The sequence below is a fragment of the Excalfactoria chinensis genome, chromosome 2 (assembly GCF_039878825.1).
Source record: "Excalfactoria chinensis isolate bCotChi1 chromosome 2, bCotChi1.hap2, whole genome shotgun sequence".
Taxonomy (NCBI): Eukaryota; Metazoa; Chordata; class Aves; order Galliformes; family Phasianidae; genus Excalfactoria; species Excalfactoria chinensis.
The window spans coordinates 77,428,917-77,452,141 of record NC_092826.1 but is presented as its reverse complement, the minus strand read 5'-3'; the positions used below and the strand labels follow the sequence as shown (position 1 = coordinate 77,452,141).

At 48.4% G+C, this 23,225-nt stretch overlaps 2 long non-coding RNA genes across 2 annotated transcripts; both read left to right on the top strand.

The window, feature by feature from the left end:
- The first annotated feature begins 5,911 nt into the window (after positions 1-5,911).
- On the top strand, positions 5,912-12,438 carry LOC140247733 (uncharacterized). The gene is made up of 5 exons (XR_011902757.1): positions 5,912-5,980; positions 6,542-6,653; positions 6,939-7,109; positions 11,926-12,037; positions 12,323-12,438. It is a non-coding gene; the product is annotated as an uncharacterized lncRNA (long non-coding RNA).
- A 6,045-nt stretch (positions 12,439-18,483) lies between these two features.
- On the top strand, positions 18,484-19,862 carry LOC140247721 (uncharacterized). Its single transcript, XR_011902755.1, has 3 exons — positions 18,484-18,566; positions 19,128-19,239; positions 19,525-19,862. It is a non-coding gene; the product is annotated as an uncharacterized lncRNA (long non-coding RNA).
- Positions 19,863-23,225: the final 3,363 nt, after the last annotated feature.

Below are 23,225 nucleotides of genomic sequence, written 5' to 3'. Positions count from 1 at the left end.
AGTTGGGATTCTACTCCCTCCCCCAGGAGCATCAGAAGGAGAAAGCAACATGGGTAGGGACAGCAACGTCAACAGCCTTGTCAGCAACACAGATAATTCTTTCTTTTTCTTTATGTTTACTTTCCTGCTGCGTCTGAGGCATAGACTGAGATGTATGAATGATCCAAATCATTTATTGCATGTTCTAATATCCCTTAAATACATTGCCAAGTTTTCTCAGGCATTTTTCCCACCCCCTTTACATGTCTACAAAACATCCCACAAAGTCACCCACAGTCAACTCCTTAACCGTGCATGCAGATGCTTCTCCAACCAGAGACATGAGATGTTCCTAGCCATGTGCTCCTCTTCCAGTTAGGATTGTTATCATCTGTCAATCACGCCGCTCACTTGACTTTTTTCTCACTTGGAGGCGTCCTCGGCATTCCTTTCCCGTGCTGTTTATCTTGTTCTGCAGCTTGTGCTCTAAGTATTCTTCCTTCAATACCCACATTTCCTTTGCAAGCAGCAGGCCGAGAGGTAGATGTTGAGCTCCCAGCCCGCCGGAGCCGTGCTCTGACGGCAGTGTGGTACTGGCCTAGCGCCGCCGCCTCTTGCAGGGCGGCTCAGAGTCCTGGGGGCTGCTGTGGGCCTTCCTCTTCGGGGGGCGCCGGGGCCCCCCAGACGAGTGGTCCCTGCCCTGGGAAGAGGGGCCCGCTGCCGCCGCCTGCTCTGGCTCCTCCTGCTGCTCCTCCACTGAGGGCACTGTGCTGGTGCTGGGGTGCCCGGGGCCCCCAGTAGAGCTGCTGGGCAGCTCCTCGGTATTGGGCCCAGTGTGGCTGGTGGAGTGGCCCAGGCCCGAAGCAGAAGTTAATTGATGGGAGGTGCTGGTGCTGGGGCTGGCTGCAGGGCTGTCCTCCCTCCCTCCTGCAGCATGGCTGACTTGGTGGTCCAGCTGGCGGCGGATCACAGGGCCGTACAGGGATGCAGTGGTGCAGATGAGCCTCCTTATGAATGGCAACAGATCGCCGTCGGTGATCATCTGCAGCTCCCGCACCAAGGCCTCCTGGTCCAGCCCGTGCTCACAGAGGAAGTTCATGGTGGTGCACTGTCCCACTTCCACCTCCCACCAGTCATTGCTGGACACCTGCTGCAACTCCTCCTGCAGCCACTGTAGCAGGGGTCCGAGGTCTTCTGGGTGGTTTCTGAAAAAGGCAGCCCAGACCTCGGCTGGGAAGTTGTGCTCAGGTGGGATGAGCACCGGCTCTGCAGGCCCCTGCTCGTCCTGCAGGCCGTGATCTGAGTGTGCTGTAGGCTGCGGGACAGCACACTCGAGGTAATCCTCGTCCGACCTCACCGAGTATCGGATGGTATCAATTTTGTGCCCGCATACGGCACAACTCGGCTTTTTACTTGCCCACCAGATGGCACAGCCGTAGCACAGCTCGTCATAGCAGGGGGTCACGTAGGCAACATCCTCCCGACTTTGCCCGCAGATGGGGCAGGTCCAGTTGGATGGCACGTCCATGGCCCTGGGCTGTGCGGTGGGCTGGGGAGAGCTGAGGTCGGGAAGCTGCTCCCCTCACAGGTGCTGCAGCAGGCAGAAGGTGTTACGAACTGCAAAAGGGAGAGAGAAGCCACGGTCACTCGCTGTCCCAGGGGCAGGAAGCTGTGATACCCCAGTCTCTCAGCAGCAAACCCTCCTGATCCCAGTTCCCCACCAGCTGCTGCAGGGGCTGTGTCCTGCACCACTCACCTCTGCTGCTACAAGTGCACTCTGTGTAGCCCCAGCTGCCTGATCCAGGCAGGGCTGGGGGAGACACTGGTATACTGTGAGATGGGCACCAAGAACTGGTGCCAGCAGCCACACAGTACAACACAACCAACTTGCTCAGAGCTCCAAGTCTCGCCGCTATGCTCAACTGGAGTCCAGGCACAAATGCACGCTGGCCTCTGCCAGAGCCCAGATCTAGGGTGGGCTAGCGAGGTCACAGTCATCTCCATTGCTGACATCACAATCCCTTGGTAGGTGACCTCACGTTCCATCACTGCATGTACTGGGGCGGCGGCCTGGGCCTCCATCGCCCTCCATCATTTCATGATTTTCCTCTGTAATGGTGGTATAGTTGGTGAAAATAAAAACTGCACTTTTCAATAATCCATCTTCTGTGAACTGTTCATATTTTCTGAAACTTAAAGAAACATTTTTTGCCTCTTCTGCATGTATTTTTGGAAACTTGGTAGCGATTTATCACCCTTAGGTGATGATTTCATCTACCATATACTTAGAGGTTCTTCCAAAGCTTCTCTAGATTATCAGAATCTTAAATGATGTCAAAATGAAGGTGTCCAAACTGTGCTGTCTAAACTTTTAGATTTTTATTCTTTTAACTTGATGAAATACTGGCTGGGAAACTTCTCTTTTTGCTGCAATATCTCTGAAGCGAGTAGGGCTGTTAAGGAAATTTCAAAGAGAAATGCTGCTACATCCCAGCAACACAGTCGCTATACAGAGTGCCAACATGAGCGTCCCTTTCTGATGAGTTCATGAAGAAGAAAGGCCCAGAAATCACCCTATGTATGCTGCTTAGGGCAAGGGTTACCCTTGACGATAACACACGCAGAGCTAAGATAAATATTATTTCAGATTTCATTTTCATTCCTGACAATTTCTGTTGGAATTCGTGCACCAGCAGAAAAAAAAAAGACCACAGACTCTGAATGTCTTTCCCAGTGGAATGGATTAGTAAAGCCCAAGTCCACATTCGGCTTCTCATTTTCTTGGGCCAGCCTGTAAAACTGGGAGATGGGAAATAGTAGTTTTTGAATGTTGATTTTGTCAAAGCAGATGATTTATCAAAGGTTGAATTCTCGGCAGCATTTAAAGATGAATACAGGCTTTGGTGGCATGTGACCACTGAGTGGCACCAGTGGCACTCAGGCAGGGGAAGAACAGAGCATGGAGTATATCATCTCAAAACCACTTCTCCTTCCCTGTGCCTGTACAGTGCTCCCCTAGAGGGGCTGCCTTTCTTCAAGAAAGCCTCTGTCTCTGCCACCTGCTGTGGGAGCATCATCCATGGAGACAGAATGAGAAGGGACGGGTCTTGTCTGGAAGGGGTTGGCTTTCAAAGCAAGACCTAATTTTCCTTTGGGTTTTGCTGCAGCTGCAGAAGAAGGTATGCAAAGACCAAGGGCTTTGAGAGGAGGATGCCTAACCCACGAGAGATACATTCGCACTGGCACTTCAGGCTGCAGGTTGGGGCTCAGTAAAGTTGTGGCACATCCCCTTGACACAGAATCTGAGGACTCCTCAACATCCAGTACATCAGGTCTTGCCCTGAGGTTCCCCTTCGCCTCTAGTGCCTTAGGTGCAACATGGCTTTATTTTGGCTCCAGTCTTTCTGGTGCCGAGTACAGCTTTAGACCTTTTCTTCCTGTGCTTTACAGCTACAACACCCTGCCTAAACATCTAGAGTTCTGACTGAATCTGAAAGAAGGGCTCTCGGGACCCAGCCCTCCTCTATCATGCTGGTGCGCTTCTAGTTCAATTAAAAGTGTTTACAGAAGGAAGCCTCTCCTCCAGGACTGCTGTACCAGCATCATTCCCCAAGGCACTGTGCTCTAGGCAGACATGTTCCCTATTACAGCCTGGTCTGGGTCTTCTACAAAAGCAGTGTTTGTGCTTTTTGTCACACCACATCCCAGTGCAGAGGAGGCTTTAAGGCACTGTGACCAGACTGACTGCGTGCACTCAGCACCCCCAAGCTGCATGCCTGTTGTCAGTTTCAAAGCCTCCTGAAATACAATGAAAAGACAAGTGGTTAGCGAAGAGATATTGCTTTATTTATGTGCAGGGAGCAAGGTGGAGAATAGCACTATCCACATCCATAAGCCAAAAGTTCTCGCCTATCTAATACATAAAGCACACCTATCTCATACTCATGTGGTTATTGTGTTTACAGGGTTACACCAACATGTCTGAATCGTCTGTGCTTGTGTGTGGGTCTTCAGTGGTCTCTGGTGGTCATTTAGGGAGGAGTCCCCCTCCCCACTGTGTCCATGAACGGGCACAGGTTGTCTAAGAACACCCAGCCTCCACCTGCTTTCTACTGACTGATTACTGGCCTCTGCAGAGGACGTTACTCTTATTATGGAAGCCTTGCAGTTAGGAAGGATATTTATCACAGATAAGCAATACATCTGGAAGCTATAGGGAGTACCTTAATTAGACAAAACAGTGGATCTTCAAGGACATCGCTCTTATTATCTTGTGTAGAATTTCATCTGGAAATGATAAGCTGCACAAATAGTAAATAACTGATTTTCAGATATCGTGCCCACTGGATGTCATGTCTTGGGTGAGGGATCTCATTGCACGTATGCTGAAGAGGATCAAGGTCATGTAATGGGATTTGGACAACATGCGTTTTAACACCTAGCTTTCTAAGTGACAGTTTTTGTTAACTTATGTCAAATTGATCTTTCTGCATAGCTTCACCAGGTAGAAAACTAGAGGAAAACAGAGGTTTTACGTTCCCATCTTTCCCCTTATCTTTCCTTACACTTATCTTTCCCGCATTATCTGCCTGCACTGTTAGTTACTCTGCCACAAAGATCCCCTTCCACTGCATGGCTCTCCCATCATCTAATTAAGTCCCACACTAACGTTAGCCATTTGTAGTTACTTCCAGCTACCACAGTGGAGCAGTATTGCTGACAGGAGGCCTGGCTGTGCTGCAGACCGGACTTCTTTTATTGCTGCATTCACCTGTTCTCGGCACAAGGCACTCAACCAGCCTGTCGCTTGGCTCATCTCTTTCTATACCAAAAGCTGATAGCAGGAAGCATTCTCCACAATTCACTCAGCCTTAAGGAACCTGGAGATCATGTGTGCCTGTGCCACCTGGTGTCACCGTGATGTGATTTAACAGACAATTAGCATATGGCCACAGTATAAGGATATAAGGCTATTAGACACTGTCTAAAGGAGGACCACAAAGATGGGGAAGGGCCTGGAGGGCAACGTATGTGAGGAATAGCCGAGAGCCCTTGTTCTGTTCAGTGCCGAGCAGAGGAGCTGAGGGGAGGCCTGATGGCGGCTGCAGCTCCTCACAGGGAGCCTCATCATCCCAGAGCACTGCATCCCCTCAGCCCCACTGCATCCCGCCAGCCCACCAACTTCCGCTTCCAGCGACCCGCCCGCATGCACACAGCCTGTATATGAGGAGAGGCGGGGCGCGGCGTGCTGACGTCAAGCGACGCGCTCGGGTCACATAGGCAACATCCTCCCGACTTTGCCCGCAGATGGGACAGGTCGCTGTCTCATCAGCCACTTATAAAAGCTATGCCTGCGAACCCACCTTGACATCCAGATGTAAATCTTAACAAATAACGGCCCTGAACCTCAGCTAATGTAAACTGATTAGCAACTATGAAAGCAAGTGAGCTATTCCATCATTCAGCAGCTGATTCAGCTCATATCACCACTAGCCCAGGACCCCTGGATCTGTCTAACAAAACACAGAACATATTAACCCATAAAAAGGATGAGTATGAAAAAGTGTGAATGACAAAAAATAAATAAATAAAAAATAGCCTATATTTAGCAAAAGCAAGTGCTAGGAATTAATAGAATTTTCTCTTTCCCATTACATTTACCCAGGCAATATATAACCTACTGAGAAATAAATAAATAAACTCCACAATAAAATTAGCATTTATATAACAGGCATAAGTGACCTGCAATTAGGTCTATAGGAACTTGTAACAACACAAATACCCTTCTATTTTTCTTTCTTGGTTCAAGATCCAAAGCCCACTGCAAAGATGGCTACCAAGTTCAGTGGGTTGTGGATAAAACACACAAGCAGGCTTGTTAGCGAGACAGATATTGGAAGATGTGGACAAAATGTTGTGCGTGTAGAAGAATTACAGACAGTTTATGATGGAATAATAGCCTGGCTCAAAGAACTTCCTTCTTCAGATGAATATTACTCTGGTAAGAGTGGCTAGGATAAAGAGAAAGATAAATGACTTCCTATGCAGTTTCTGCTACTTTCCATACAAGACATAATTAAAAGGCTTTGGGATTAACAAGGAAGGATCTAAGAGGAAAATGCTAACCTAGAAATCTGGTGCAGATCAAATCATGGCAGATACATAGTTGGCTATTCCTGGTACAGCCGCTGGTCTTTGGCTGTTGTGGGACTTCTTTTAGTTCTTGCGGGAGAGGTCCAACAGCAAGTTTCTTACCACTGTGGTGCTCGCCCCCAGGTACAACGCCACTGTACCTTACGTATAATGGAAAGAGGGAGCGTATTGTTGGTATGTCTTGGATGGCCCCATTTCCTCATACCTTCCCATGTATTAAACAGCGAGTTCTGCACTTGAGGTCTTCTGCAGTTCTAAGGCAGGCAGAAGGCACGTTTAAGCTCCTATTGCTTAAAATACCATTTAGAAGAAAATAACAAGACAAACCACAGCTCAGGAAAACAAAATAGTTGAAGGAGGTGCGCTATCACCCAGTCCCAGCTCTGTTCCCTTCATGTCTCTAATTCAGAACACACGGCATGCCGTTAAGTTGTGAATACTGCTCTCTACAGTCACACAGTGAAAAAAAGAAGCGTTGAATCTATCATGAGAATGGAGAAAGTCCACTGGAAGCATCAGAGGTAAGCAAGTCAGTTTTAAAACTTACTCATGTCGTGCGACTCTTTGTTTTGCAGTTAAGTTGTTGTATTGTGTAATGGAATGGCATAAATTATTCCTTTGTCATTTGTCTAGAAAAATCTGGTAATGCTTTCAGAAGGAAAGTCTGGGTCTGTTCACAGATCGGTATCTTTTAAAGACTCACACACGAAGTATAGCAGTCATTTAGCTTGAACCCCTCCATAACAGAGAATGTAGAACCCAAAGTACCAATTTAATGGGACCCGTAATTTCTCTTTGTATTACAGCATATATTTGTGGTGTTTTTAACATCCGACTAATATGAAGTCTGCAGAGAGGGTGACATCACACCTCAGTCACAGAAATCAAACCAAACTTCATAATTACCTGTGGCCTGGAGCTGGCAGTACGAGAGGAAATTAGCGAAACCCTGATAACTGGATTATTATTAGAGAAACGTAAGTTCCTTTTTCTGTTTGTTGGGGCCCTCGCATATTTTGTTAGCGCAGTCACGAGTGCCAATTTATGGTCATGGGAATAAAGTTGGGATTCTACTCCCTCCCCCAGGAGCATCAGAAGGAGAAAGCAACATGGGTGGGGACAGCAACGCCAAAAGCCTTGTCAGCAACACAGATAATTCTTTTTTTTCTTTTTCTTTATGTTTACTTTCCTGCTGTGTCTGAGGCATAGACTGAGATGTATGAATGATCCAAATCATTTATTGCATGTTCTAATATCCCTTAAATACATTGCCAAGTTTTCTCAGGTATTTTTCCCACCCCCTTTACATGTCTACAAAACATCCCACAAAGTCACCCACAGTCAACTCCTTAACCGTGCATGCGGATGCTTCTCCAACCAGAGACATGAGCCGTTCCTAGCCACATGCTTCTCTTCCAGTTAGGATTGTTATCATCTGTTGATCACGCCGCGCACTTGACTTTTTTCTCACTTGGATGCGTCCTCAGCATTCCTTTCCCGTGCTGTTTATCTTGTTCTGCAGCTTGTGCTCTAAATATTCTTCCTTCAATACCCACATTTCCTTTGCAAGCAGCAGGCCGAGAGGTAGATGTTGTGCTCCCAGCCCGGAGGAGCCGTGCTCTGACGGCAGTGTGGTGCCGGCCTAGCGTCGCCGCCTCTTGCAGGGCGGCGCAGAGTCCTGGGGACTGCTGCGGGCCTTCCTCTTCGGGGGGCGCCGGGGCCCCCCAGACGAGTGGTCCCTGCCCTGGGAAGAGGGGCCCGCTGCTGCTGCCTGCCCTGGCTCCTCCTGCTGCTCCTCCACTGAGGGCACTGTGTTGGTGCTGGGGTGCCCGGGGCCCCCAGTAGAGCTGCTGGGCAGCTCCTCGGTATTGGGCCCAGTGTGGCTGGTGGAGTGGCCCAGGCCCGAAGCAGAAGTTAATTGATGGGAGGTGCTGGTGCTGGGGCTGGCTGCAGGGCTGTCCTCCCTCCCTCCTGCAGCATGGCTGACTTGGTGGTCCAGCTGGCGGCGGATCACAGGGCCGTACAGGGATGCAGTGGTGCAGATGAGCCTCCTTATGAATGGCAACAGATCGCCGTCGGTGATCATCTGCAGCTCCCGCACCAAGGCCTCCTGGTCCAGCCCGTGCTCACAGAGGAAATTCATGGTGGTGCACTGTCCCACTTCCACCTCCCACCAGCCATTGCTGGACACCTGCTGCAACTCCTCCTGCAGCCACTGTAGCAGGGGTCTGAGGTCTTCTGGGTGGTTTCGGAAAAAGGCAGCCCAGACCTCGGCTGGGAAGTTGTGCTCAGGTGGGATGAGCACCGGCTCTGCAGGCCCCTGCTCGTCCTGCAGACCGTGATCTGAGTGTGCTGTAGGCTGCGGGACAGCACACTCGAGGTAATCCTCGTCCGACCTCACCGAGTATCGGATGGTATCAATTTTGTGCCCGCATACGGCACAACTCGGCTTTTTACTTGCCCACCAGATGGCACAACCATAGCACAGCTCGTCATAGCAGGGGGTCACGTAGGCAACATCCTCCCGACTTTGCCCGCAGATGGGGCAGGTCCAGTCGGATGGCACGTCCATGGCCCTGGGCTGTGCGGTGGGCTGGGGAGAGCTGAGGTCGGGAAGCTGCTCCCCTCACAGGTGCTGCAGCAGGCAGAAGGTGTTACGAACTGCAAAAGGGAGAGAGAGGCCATGGTCACTCGCTGTCCCAGGGGCAGGAAGCTGTGATACCCCAGTCTCTCAGTAGCAAACCCTCCTGATCCCAGTTCCCCACCAGCTGCTGCAGGGGCTGTGTCCTGCACCACTCACCTCTGCTGCTACAAGTGCACTCTGTGTAGCCCCAGCTGCCTGATCCAGGCAGGGCTGGGGGAGACACTGGTATACTGTGAGATGGGCACCAAGAACTGGAGCCAGCAGCCACACAGTACAACACAACCAACTTGCTCAGAGCTCCAAGTCTCGCCGCTATGCTCAACTGGAGTCCAGGCACAAATGCACGCTGGCCTCTGCCAGAGCCCAAACCTAGGGTGGGCTAGCGAGGTCACAGTCATCTCCATTGCTGACATCACAATCCCTTGGTAGGTGACCTCACGTTCCATCACTGCATGTACTGGGGCAGCGGCCTGGGCCTCCATCGCCCTCCGTCATTTCATGATTTTCCTCTGTAATGGTGATATAGTTGGTGAAAATAAAAACTGCATTTATTTACTCTCCCCACAATAATCCATCTTCTGTGAACTGTTCATATTTTCTGAAACTTAAAGAATTTTTTTTTGCCTCTTCTGCATGTATTTTTGGAAACCTGGTAGCGATTTATCACCCTTAGGTGATGATTTCATCTACCATATACTTAGAGGTTCTTCCAAAGCTTCTGTAGATTATCAGAATCTTAAATGATGTCAAAATGAAGGTGTCCAAACTGTGCTGTCTAAACTGTTAGATTTTTTCTTTAACTTGATGAAATACTGGCTGGGAAACTTCTCTTTTTGCAGCAATATCTCTGAAGCGAGTAGGGCTGTTAAGGAAATTTCAAAGAGAAATGCTGCTACATCCCAGCAACACAGTCGCTATACAGAGTGCCAACATGAGTGTCCCTTTCTGATGAGTTCATGAAGAAGAAAGGCCCAGAAATCACCCTATGTATGCTGCTTAGGGCAAGGGTTACCCTTGAAGATAACACACGCAGAGCTAAGATAAATATTATTTCAGATTTCATTTTCATTCCTGACAATTTCTGTTGGAATTTTTGCACCAGTAGAAAAAAAAAGACCACAGACTCTGAATGTCTTTCCCAGTGGAATGGATTAGTAAAGCCCAAGTCCACATTCGGCTTCTCATTTTCTTGGGCCAGCCTGTAAAACTGGGAGATGGGAAATAGTAGTTTTTGAATGTTGATTTTGTCAAAGCAGATGATTTATCAAAGGTTGAATTCTCGGCAGCATTTAAAGATGAATACAGGCTTTGGTGGCATGTGACCACTGAGTGGCACCAGTGGCACTCAGGCAGGGGAAGAACAGGGCATGGAGTATATCATCTCAAAACCACTTCTCCTTCCCTGTGCCTGTACAGTGCTCCCCTAGAGGGGCTGTCTTTCTTCAAGAAAGCCTCTGTCTCTGCCACCTGCTGTGGGAGCATCATCCATGGAGACAGAGTGAGAAGGGACGGGTCTTGTCTGGAAGGGGTTGGCTTTCAAAGCAAGATCTAATTTTCCCTAATTTTTTAGGGGAAGAACAGGACACCTTAAGGAAGGTGGAGATCATGTGTGCCTGAGCCACCTGGTGTCACAGTGATGTGATTTAATAGGGTACCAATTAGCAGATGGGCCTCACGGAGGCCAACAGGTACTTGCTGACAGACAGTTAGAATCATAGAATCATAGAATCATAGAATTACTCAGGTTGGAAAAGACCTTGAATATCATCAAGTCCAACCGCAGCCTAACCAGTAGCCTATCTCTTAAAAAACAACCACGAAACAACACCACAACAACAAACTTCTGCTAAATCATATCCCTGAGTACCACATCCAAACGGCTCTTAAACACATCCAGGGATGGTGATTCAACCACCACCTTGGGGAGCCCATTCCAGTACCTAACTACCCTTTCTGTAAAGAAGTTCTTTCTAATATCCAACCTAAACTTGCCCTGACGCAGGTTGAGGCCATTTCCCCTCGTCCTGTCACATGTCACTAGTGAGAAGAGACCTGCCCCAATGGAAGAGTATGAAAAAGTGTGAATGACAAAAATAAATAAATAAAAAATAGCCTGTATTTAGCGAAAACAAGTGCTAGGAATTAATAGAATTTTCTCTTTCCCATTACATTTACCCAGGCAATATGTAACCTACTCAGAAATAATTTTTGTCATTCTTCTGAGATCTAATGGCCCCATTAAGCTTGATGGGACAACTCTGGTTCATGCACAATCCAGTGAGTTAATAAACTCCACAGTAACATTAGCATTTATATAACAGGCATAAGTGACCTGCAATTAGGTCTATAGGAACTTGTAACACCACAAATACCCTTCTATTTTTCTTTCTTGGTTCAAGATCCAAAGCCCACTGCAAAGATGGCTACCAAGTTCAGTGGGTTGTGGATAAAACACACAAGCAGGCTTGTTAGCGAGACAGATATTGGAAGATGTGGACAAAATGTTGTGCGTGTAGAAGAATTATAGACAGTTTATGATGGAATAATAGCCTGGCTCAAAGAACTTCCTTCTTCAGATGAATATTACTCTGGTAAGAGTGGCTAGGATAAAGACAAAGATAAATGACTTCCTATGCAGTTTCTGCTACTTTCCATACAAGACATAATTAAAAGGCTTTGGGATTAATAAGGAAGGATCTAAGAGGAAAATGCTAACCTAGAAATCTGGTGCAGATCAAATCATGGCAACTACATAGTTGGCTATTCCTGGTACAGCCGCTGGTCTTTGGCTGTTGTGGGACTTCTTTTTGTTCTTGCGGAAGAGGTCCAACAGCAAGTTTCTTACCACTGTGGTGCTCGCCCCCTGGTACAACGCCACTGTACCTTACGTATAATGGAAAGAGGGAACGTATTGTTGGTATGTCTTGGATGGCCCCATTTCCTCATACCTTCCCATGAATTAAACAGCGAGTTCTGCACTTGAGGTCTTCTGCAGTTCTAAGGCAGGCAGAAGGCACGTTTAAGCTCCTATTGCTTAAAATACCATTTAGAAGAAAATAAGACAAAGCACAGCTCAGGAAAACAAAATGGTAGAAGGAGGTGCGCTATCACCCAGTCCCAGCTCTGTTCCCTTCATGTCTCTAATTCAGAACACACGGCATGCCGTTAAGTTGTGAATACTGCTCTCTACAGTCACACAGTGAAAAAAAGAAGCATTGAATCTATCACGAGAATGGAGAAAGTCCACTGGAAGCATCAGAGGTAAGCAAGTCAGTTTTAAAACTTACTCATGTCGTGCGACTCTTTGTTTTGCAGTTAAGTTGTTGTATTGTGTAATGGAATGGCATAAATTATTCCTTTGTCATTTGTCTAGAAAAATCTGGTAATGCTTTCAGAAGGAAAGTCTGGGTCTGTTCACAGATCGGTATCTTTTAAAGACTCACACACGAAGTATAGCAGTCATTTAGCTTGAACCCCTCCATAACAGAGAATGTAGAACCAAAAGTACCAATTTAATGGGACCTGTAATTTCTCTTTGTATTACAGCACATATTTGTGGTGTTTTTAACATCCGACTAATATGAAGTCTGCAGAGAGGGTGACATCACACCTCAGTCACAGAAATCAAACAAAACTTCATAATTACCTGTGGCCTGGAGCTGGCAGTACGAGAGGAAATTAGCGAAACCCTGATAACTGGATTATGACTAGAGTAACGTAAGTTCCTTTTTCTGATTGTTGGGGCCCTCGCATATTTTGTTAGCGCAGTCACGAGTGCCAATTTATGGTCATGGGAATAAAGTTGGGATTCTACTCCCTCCCCCAGGAGCATCAGAAGGAGAAAGCAACATGGGTAGGGACAGCAACGCCAACAGCCTTGTCAGCAACACAGATAATTCTTTTTTTTCTTTTTCTTTATGTTTACTTTCCTGCTGCGCCTGAGGCATAGACTGAGATGTATGAATGATCCAAATCATTTATTGCATGTTCTAATATCCCTTAAATACATTGTCAAGTTTTCTCAGGTATCTTTCCCACCCCCTTTACATGTCTACAATACATCCCACAAAGTCACCCACAGTCAACTCCTTAACCGTGCATGCAGATGCTTCTCCAACCAGAGACATGAGATGTTCCTAGCCACATGCTTCTCTTCCAGTTAGGATTGTTATCATCTGTCGATCACGCCGAGCACTTGACTTTTTTCTCACTTGGAGGCGTCCTCGGCATTCCTTTCCCGTGCTGTTTATCTTGTTCTGCAGCTTGTGCTCTAAGTATTCTTCCTTCAATACCCACATTTCCTTTGCAAGCAGCAGGCCGAGAGATAGATGTTGTGCTCCCAGCCCGCAGGAGCCATGCTCTGACGGCAGTGTGGTACCGGCCTAGCGCCGCCGCCTCTTGCAGGGCGGCGCAGAGTCCTGGGGACTGCTGCGGGCCTTCCTCTTCGGGGGGCGCCGGGGCCCCCCAGACGAGCGGTCCCTGCCCTGGGAAGAGGGGCCCGCTGCCACCGCCTGTTCTGGCTCCTCCTGCTGCTCCTCCACTGAGGGCACTGTGCTGGTGCTGGGGTGCCCAGGTCCCTCAGTAGAGCTGCTGGGCAGCTCCTCGGTACTGGGCCCAGTGTGGCTGGTGGAGTGGCCCGGGCCCGAAGCAGAAGTTAATTGATGGGAGGTGCTGGTGCTGGGGCTGGCTGCAGGGCTGTCCTCCCTCCCTCCTGCAGCATGGCTGACTTGGTGGTCCAGCTGGCGGCGGATCACAGGGCCGTACAGGGATGCAGTGGTGCAGATGAGCCTCCTTATGAATGGCAGCAGATCGCCGTCGGTGATCATCTGCAGCTCCCGCACCAAGGCCTCCTGGTCCAGCCCGTGCTCACAGAGGAAGTTCATGGTGGTGCACTGTCCCACTTCCACCTCCCACCAGCCATTGCTGGACACCTGCTGCAACTCCTCCTGCAGCCACTGTAGCAGGGGTCCGAGGTCTTCTGGATGGTTTTGGAAAAAGGCAGCCCAGACCTCGGCAGGGAAATTGTGCTCAGGTGGGATGAGCACCGGCTCTGCAGGCCCCTGCTCGTCCTGCAGGCCGTGATCTGAGTGTGCTGTAGGCTGCGGGACAGCACACTCGAGGTAATCCTCCTCCGACCTCACCGAGTATCGGATGGTATCAATTTTGTGCCCGCATACGGCACAACTCGGCTTTTTACTTGCCCACCAGATGGCACAACCATAGCACAGCTCGTCATAGCAGGGGGTCACGTAGGCGACATCCTCCCGACTTTGCCCGCAGATGGGGCAGGTCCAGTTGGATGGCACGTCCATGGCCCTGGGCTGTGCGATGGGCTGGGGAGAGCTGAGGTCGGGAAGCTGCTCCCCTCACAGGTGCTGCAGCAGGCAGAAGGTGTTACAAACTGCAAAAGGGAGAGAGAAGTCACGGTCACTCGCTGTCCCAGGGGCAGGAAGCTGTGATACCCCAGTCTCTCAGCAGCAAACCCTCCTGATCCCAGTTCCCCACCAGCTGCTGCAGGGGCTGTGTCCTGCACCACTCACCTCTGCTGCTACAAGTGCACTCTGTGTAGCCCCAGCTGCCTGATCCAGGCAGGGCTGGGGGAGACACTGGTATACTGTGAGATGGGCACCAAGAACTGGAGCCAGCAGCCACACAGTACAACACAACCAACTTGCTCAGAGCTCCAAGTCTCGCCGCTATGCTCAACTGGAGTCCAGGCACAAATGCACGCTGGCCTCTGCCAGAGCCCAGATCTAGGGTGGGCTAGCGAGGTCACAGTCATCTCCATTGCTGACATCACAATCCCTTGGTAGGTGACCTCACGTTCCATCACTGCATGTACTGGGGCGGCGGCCTGGGCCTCCATCGCCCTCCATCATTTCATGATTTTCCTCTGTAATGGTGATATAGTTGGTGAAAATAAAAACTGCACTTATTTACTCTCTCCACAATAATCCATCTTCTGTGAACTGTTCATATTTTCTGAAACTTAAAGAAACGTTTTTTTGCCTCTTCTGCATGTATTTTTGGAAACCTGGTAGCGATTTATCACCCTTAGGTGATGATTTCATCTACCATATACTTAGAGGTTCTTCCAAAGCTTCTGTAGATTATCAGAATCTTAAATGATGTCAAAATGAAGGTGTCCAAACTGTGCTGTCTAAACTTTTAGATTTTTTCTTTAACTTGATGAAATACTGGCTGGGAAACTTCTCTTTTTTCAGCAATATCTCTGAAGCGAGTATGGCTGTTAAGGAAATTTCAAAGAGAAATGCTGCTACATCCCAGCAACACAGTCGCTATACAGAGTGCCAACATGAGTGTCCTTTTCTGATGAGTTTATGAAGAAGAAAGGCCCAGAAATCACCCTATGTATGCTGCTTAGGGCAAGGGTTACTCTTGACGATAACACACGCAGAGCTAAGAAAAATATTATTTCAGATTTCATTTTCATTCCTGACAATTTCTGTTGGAATTCGTGCACCAGTAGAAAAAAAAAGACCACAGACTCTGAATGTCTTTCCCAGTGGAATGGATTAGTAAAGCCCAAGTCCACATTAGGCTTCCCATATTCTTGGGCCAGCCTGTAAAACTGGGAGATGGGAAATAGTAGTTTTTGAATGTTGATTTTGTCAAAGCAGATGATTTATCAAAGGTGAATTCTCGGCAGCATTTAAGGATGAATACAGGCTTTGGTGGCATGTGACCACTGAGTGGCACCAGTGGCACTCAGGCAGGGGAGGAACAGGGCATGGAGTATATCATCTCAAAACCACTTCTCCTTCCCTGTGCCTGTACAGTGCTCCCCTAGAGGGGCTGTCTTTCTTCAAGAAAGCCTCTGTCTCTGCCACCTGCTGTGGGAGCATCATCCATGGAGACAGAGTGAGAAGGGACGGGTCTTGTCTGGAAGGGGTTGGCTTTAAAAGCAAGACCTAATTTTCCTTTGGGTTTTGCTGCAGCTGCAGAAGAAGGTATGCAAAGACCAAGGGCTTTGAGAGGAGGATGCCTAACCCACAAGAGATACATTCGCACTGGCACTTCAGGCTGCAGGTTGGGGCGCAGTAAAGTTGTGGCACATCCCCTTGACACAGAATCTGAGGACTCCTCAACATCCAGTACATCAGGTCTTGCCCTGAGGTTCCCCTTTGCCTCTAGTGCCATAGGTGCAACATGGCTTTATTTTGGCTCCAGTCTTTCTGGTGCCGAGTACAGCTTTAGACCTTTTCTTCCTGTGCTTTACAGCTACAACACCCTACCTAAACATCTAGAGTTCTGAGTGAATTTGAAAGAAGGGCTCTCGGGACCCAGCCCTCCTCTACCATGCTGGTGCGCTTCTAGTTCAATTAAAAGTGTTTACAGAAGGAAGCCTCTCCTCCAGGACTGCTGTGCCAGCATCGTTCCCCAAGGCACTGTGCTCTAGGATGACATGTTCCCTATTACAGCCTGTGGTCTGGGTCTTCTACAAAAGCACTGTTTGTGCTTTTTGTCACACCACATCCCAGTGCAGAGGAGGCTTTAAGGCACTGTGACCAGACTGACTGTGTGCACTCAGCACTCCCAAGCTGCAGCCTGTTGTCAGTTTCAAAGCCTCCTGAAATACAATGAAAAGACAAGTGGTTAGAGATATTGCTTTATTTATGTGCAGGGAGCAAGGTGGAGAATAGCGCTATCCACATCCATAAGCCAAAAGTTCTCGCCTATCTAATACATAAAGCACACCTATCTCATACTCATGTAGTTACTGTGTTTACAGGGTTACACCAACATGTCTGAATCGTCTGTGCTTGTGTGTGGGTCTTCAGTGGTCTCTGGTGGTCATTTAGGGAGGAGTCCCCCTCCTCACTTTGTCCACGAACGGGCACAGGTTCTCTAAGAACACCCAGCCTCCACCTGCTTTCTACTGACTGATTACTGGTTACTGCAGAGGACGTTACTCTTATTATGGAAGCCTTGTAGTTAGGAAAGATATTTATCACAGATAAGCAATACATCTGGAAGCTATAGGAAGTACCTTAATTAGACAAAACAGTGGATCTTCAAGGACATCGCTCTTATTATCTTGTGTAGAATTTCATCTGGAAATGATAAGCAGCACAAATAGTAAATAACTGATTTTCAGATATCGTGCCCACTGGATGTCATGTCTTGGGTGAGGGATCTCATTGCACGTATGCTGAAGAGGATCAAGGTCATGTAATGGGATTTGGACAACATGCGTTTTAATACCTAGCTTTCTTAGTGACAGTTTTTGTTAACTTATGTCAAATTGATCTTTCTGCATAGCTTCACCAGGTAGAAAACTAGAGGAAAACAGAGGTTTTACTTTCCCATCTTTCCCCTTATCTTTCCTTACACTTATCTTTCCCGCATTATCTGCCTGCACTGTTAGGTACTCTGCCACAAAGATCCCCTTCCACTGCATAGCTCTCCCATCATCTAACTTAAGTCCCACACTAACGTTAGCCATTTGTAGTTACTTCCAGCTACCACAGTGGAGCAGTATTGCTGACAGGAGGCCTGGCGATGCTGTAGACCTGACTTCTTTTATTGCTGCATTCACCTGTTCTCGGCTCAAGGCACTCAACCAGCCTGTCGTTTGGCTCCTCTCTTTCTATACCAAAATCTGATAGCAGGAAGCATTCTCCACAATTCACTCAGCCTTAAGGAACCTGGAGATCATGTGTGCCTGTGCCACCTGGTGTCACAGTGATGTGATTTAACAGACAATTAGCAGATGGCCACAGTATAAGGATATAAGGCTATTAGAGACTGTCCAAAGGAGGACCACAGAGATGGGGAAGGGGCTGGAGGGCAACGTGTGTGAGGAATAGCCGAGAGCCCTCGTTCTGTTCAGCGCCGAGCAGAGCAGCTGAGGGGAGGCCTGATGGCGGCTGCAGCTCCTCACAGGGAGCCTCATCATCCCAGAGCACTGCATCCCCTCAGCCCCACTGCATCCCGCCAGCCCACCAACTTCCGCTTCCAGCGACCCGCCCGCATGCACACAGCCTGTATATGAGGAGAGGCGGGGCGCGGCGTGCTGACGTCAAGCGACGCGCTCGGGTCACATAGGCAACATCCTCCCGACTTTGCCCGCAGATGGGACAGGTCGCTGTCTCATCAGCCACTTATAAAAGCTATGCCTGCGAACCCACCTTGACATCCAGATGTAAATCTTAACAAATAACGGCCCTGAACCTCAGCTAATGTAAACTGATTAGCAACTATGAAAGCAAGTGAGCTATTCCATCATTCAGCAGCTGATTCAGCTCATATCACCACTAGCCCAGGACCCCTGGATCTGTCTAACAAAACACAGAACATATTAACCCATAAAAAGGATGAGTATGAAAAAGTGTGAATGACAAAAAATAAATAAATAAAAAATAGCCTATATTTAGCAAAAGCAAGTGCTAGGAATTAATAGAATTTTCTCTTTCCCATTACATTTACCCAGGCAATATATAACCTACTGAGAAATAAATAAATAAACTCCACAATAAAATTAGCATTTATATAACAGGCATAAGTGACCTGCAATTAGGTCTATAGGAACTTGTAACAACACAAATACCCTTCTATTTTTCTTTCTTGGTTCAAGATCCAAAGCCCACTGCAAAGATGGCTACCAAGTTCAGTGGGTTGTGGATAAAACACACAAGCAGGCTTGTTAGCGAGACAGATATTGGAAGATGTGGACAAAATGTTGTGCGTGTAGAAGAATTACAGACAGTTTATGATGGAATAATAGCCTGGCTCAAAGAACTTCCTTCTTCAGATGAATATTACTCTGGTAAGAGTGGCTAGGATAAAGAGAAAGATAAATGACTTCCTATGCAGTTTCTGCTACTTTCCATACAAGACATAATTAAAAGGCTTTGGGATTAACAAGGAAGGATCTAAGAGGAAAATGCTAACCTAGAAATCTGGTGCAGATCAAATCATGGCAGATACATAGTTGGCTATTCCTGGTACAGCCGCTGGTCTTTGGCTGTTGTGGGACTTCTTTTAGTTCTTGCGGGAGAGGTCCAACAGCAAGTTTCTTACCACTGTGGTGCTCGCCCCCAGGTACAACGCCACTGTACCTTACGTATAATGGAAAGAGGGAGCGTATTGTTGGTATGTCTTGGATGGCCCCATTTCCTCATACCTTCCCATGTATTAAACAGCGAGTTCTGCACTTGAGGTCTTCTGCAGTTCTAAGGCAGGCAGAAGGCACGTTTAAGCTCCTATTGCTTAAAATACCATTTAGAAGAAAATAACAAGACAAACCACAGCTCAGGAAAACAAAATAGTTGAAGGAGGTGCGCTATCACCCAGTCCCAGCTCTGTTCCCTTCATGTCTCTAATTCAGAACACACGGCATGCCGTTAAGTTGTGAATACTGCTCTCTACAGTCACACAGTGAAAAAAAGAAGCGTTGAATCTATCATGAGAATGGAGAAAGTCCACTGGAAGCATCAGAGGTAAGCAAGTCAGTTTTAAAACTTACTCATGTCGTGCGACTCTTTGTTTTGCAGTTAAGTTGTTGTATTGTGTAATGGAATGGCATAAATTATTCCTTTGTCATTTGTCTAGAAAAATCTGGTAATGCTTTCAGAAGGAAAGTCTGGGTCTGTTCACAGATCGGTATCTTTTAAAGACTCACACACGAAGTATAGCAGTCATTTAGCTTGAACCCCTCCATAACAGAGAATGTAGAACCAAAAGTACCAATTTAATGGGACCCGTAATTTCTCTTTGTATTACAGCATATATTTGTGGTGTTTTTAACATCCGACTAATATGAAGTCTGCAGAGAGGGTGACATCACACCTCAGTCACAGAAATCAAACCAAACTTCATAATTACCTGTGGCCTGGAGCTGGCAGTACGAGAGGAAATTAGCGAAACCCTGATAACTGGATTATTATTAGAGAAACGTAAGTTCCTTTTTCTGTTTGTTGGGGCCCTCGCATATTTTGTTAGCGCAGTCACGAGTGCCAATTTATGGTCATGGGAATAAAGTTGGGATTCTACTCCCTCCCCCAGGAGCATCAGAAGGAGAAAGCAACATGGGTGGGGACAGCAACGCCAACAGCCTTGTCAGCAACACAGATAATTCTTTTTTTTCTTTTTCTTTATGTTTACTTTCCTGCTGTGTCTGAGGCATAGACTGAGATGTATGAATGATCCAAATCATTTATTGCATGTTCTAATATCCCTTAAATACATTGCCAAGTTTTCTCAGGTATTTTTCCCACCCCCTTTACATGTCTACAAAACATCCCACAAAGTCACCCACAGTCAACTCCTTAACCGTGCATGCGGATGCTTCTCCAACCAGAGACATGAGCCGTTCCTAGCCACATGCTTCTCTTCCAGTTAGGATTGTTATCATCTGTTGATCACGCCGCGCACTTGACTTTTTTCTCACTTGGATGCGTCCTCAGCATTCCTTTCCCGTGCTGTTTATCTTGTTCTGCAGCTTGTGCTCTAAATATTCTTCCTTCAATACCCACATTTCCTTTGCAAGCAGCAGGCCGAGAGGTAGATGTTGTGCTCCCAGCCCGGAGGAGCCGTGCTCTGACGGCAGTGTGGTGCCGGCCTAGCGTCGCCGCCTCTTGCAGGGCGGCGCAGAGTCCTGGGGACTGCTGCGGGCCTTCCTCTTCGGGGGGCGCCGGGGCCCCCCAGACGAGTGGTCCCTGCCCTGGGAAGAGGGGCCCGCTGCTGCTGCCTGCCCTGGCTCCTCCTGCTGCTCCTCCACTGAGGGCACTGTGTTGGTGCTGGGGTGCCCGGGGCCCCCAGTAGAGCTGCTGGGCAGCTCCTCGGTATTGGGCCCAGTGTGGCTGGTGGAGTGGCCCAGGCCCGAAGCAGAAGTTAATTGATGGGAGGTGCTGGTGCTGGGGCTGGCTGCAGGGCTGTCCTCCCTCCCTCCTGCAGCATGGCTGACTTGGTGGTCCAGCTGGCGGCGGATCACAGGGCCGTACAGGGATGCAGTGGTGCAGATGAGCCTCCTTATGAATGGCAGCAGATCGCCGTCGGTGATCATCTGCAGCTCCCGCACCAAGGCCTCCTGGTCCAGCCCGTGCTCACAGAGGAAATTCATGGTGGTGCACTGTCCCACTTCCACCTCCCACCAGCCATTGCTGGACACCTGCTGCAACTCCTCCTGCAGCCACTGTAGCAGGGGTCTGAGGTCTTCTGGGTGGTTTCGGAAAAAGGCAGCCCAGACCTCGGCTGGGAAGTTGTGCTCAGGTGGGATGAGCACCGGCTCTGCAGGCCCCTGCTCGTCCTGCAGACCGTGATCTGAGTGTGCTGTAGGCTGCGGGACAGCACACTCGAGGTAATCCTCGTCCGACCTCACCGAGTATCGGATGGTATCAATTTTGTGCCCGCATACGGCACAACTCGGCTTTTTACTTGCCCACCAGATGGCACAACCATAGCACAGCTCGTCATAGCAGGGGGTCACGTAGGCAACATCCTCCCGACTTTGCCCGCAGATGGGGCAGGTCCAGTCGGATGGCACGTCCATGGCCCTGGGCTGTGCGGTGGGCTGGGGAGAGCTGAGGTCGGGAAGCTGCTCCCCTCACAGGTGCTGCAGCAGGCAGAAGGTGTTACGAACTGCAAAAGGGAGAGAGAGGCCATGGTCACTCGCTGTCCCAGGGGCAGGAAGCTGTGATACCCCAGTCTCTCAGTAGCAAACCCTCCTGATCCCAGTTCCCCACCAGCTGCTGCAGGGGCTGTGTCCTGCACCACTCACCTCTGCTGCTACAAGTGCACTCTGTGTAGCCCCAGCTGCCTGATCCAGGCAGGGCTGGGGGAGACACTGGTATACTGTGAGATGGGCACCAAGAACTGGAGCCAGCAGCCACACAGTACAACACAACCAACTTGCTCAGAGCTCCAAGTCTCGCCGCTATGCTCAACTGGAGTCCAGGCACAAATGCACGCTGGCCTCTGCCAGAGCCCAAACCTAGGGTGGGCTAGCGAGGTCACAGTCATCTCCATTGCTGACATCACAATCCCTTGGTAGGTGACCTCACGTTCCATCACTGCATGTACTGGGGCAGCGGCCTGGGCCTCCATCGCCCTCCGTCATTTCATGATTTTCCTCTGTAATGGTGATATAGTTGGTGAAAATAAAAACTGCATTTATTTACTCTCCCCACAATAATCCATCTTCTGTGAACTGTTCATATTTTCTGAAACTTAAAGAATTTTTTTTTGCCTCTTCTGCATGTATTTTTGGAAACCTGGTAGCGATTTATCACCCTTAGGTGATGATTTCATCTACCATATACTTAGAGGTTCTTCCAAAGCTTCTGTAGATTATCAGAATCTTAAATGATGTCAAAATGAAGGTGTCCAAACTGTGCTGTCTAAACTGTTAGATTTTTTCTTTAACTTGATGAAATACTGGCTGGGAAACTTCTCTTTTTGCAGCAATATCTCTGAAGCGAGTAGGGCTGTTAAGGAAATTTCAAAGAGAAATGCTGCTACATCCCAGCAACACAGTCGCTATACAGAGTGCCAACATGAGTGTCCCTTTCTGATGAGTTCATGAAGAAGAAAGGCCCAGAAATCACCCTATGTATGCTGCTTAGGGCAAGGGTTACCCTTGAAGATAACACACGCAGAGCTAAGAAAAATATTATTTCAGATTTCATTTTCATTCCTGACAATTTCTGTTGGAATTTTTGCACCAGTAGAAAAAAAAAGACCACAGACTCTGAATGTCTTTCCCAGTGGAATGGATTAGTAAAGCCCAAGTCCACATTCGGCTTCTCATTTTCTTGGGCCAGCCTGTAAAACTGGGAGATGGGAAATAATAGTTTTTGAATGTTGATTTTGTCAAAGCAGATGATTTATCAAAGGTTGAATTCTCGGCAGCATTTAAAGATGAATACAGGCTTTGGTGGCATGTGACCACTGAGTGGCACCAGTGGCACTCAGGCAGGGGAAGAACAGGGCATGGAGTATATCATCTCAAAACCACTTCTCCTTCCCTGTGCCTGTACAGTGCTCCCCTAGAGGGGCTGTCTTTCTTCAAGAAAGCCTCTGTCTCTGCCACCTGCTGTGGGAGCATCATCCATGGAGACAGAGTGAGAAGGGACGGGTCTTGTCTGGAAGGGGTTGGCTTTCAAAGCAAGACCTAATTTTCCTTTGGGTTTTGCTGCAGCTGCAGAAGAAGGTATGCAAAGACCAAGGGCTTTGAGAGGAGGATGCCTAACCCACGAGAGATACATTCGCACTGGCACTTCAGGCTGCAGGTTGGGGCGCAGTAAAGTTGTGGCACATCCCCTTGACACAGAAGCTGCGAACTCCTCAACATCCAGTACATCAGGTCTTGCCCTGAGGTTCCCCTTCGCCTCTAGTGCCATAGGTGCAACATGGCTTTATTTTGGCTCCAGTCTTTCTGGTGCCGAGTACAGCTTTAGACCTTTTCTTCCTGTGCTTTACAGCTACA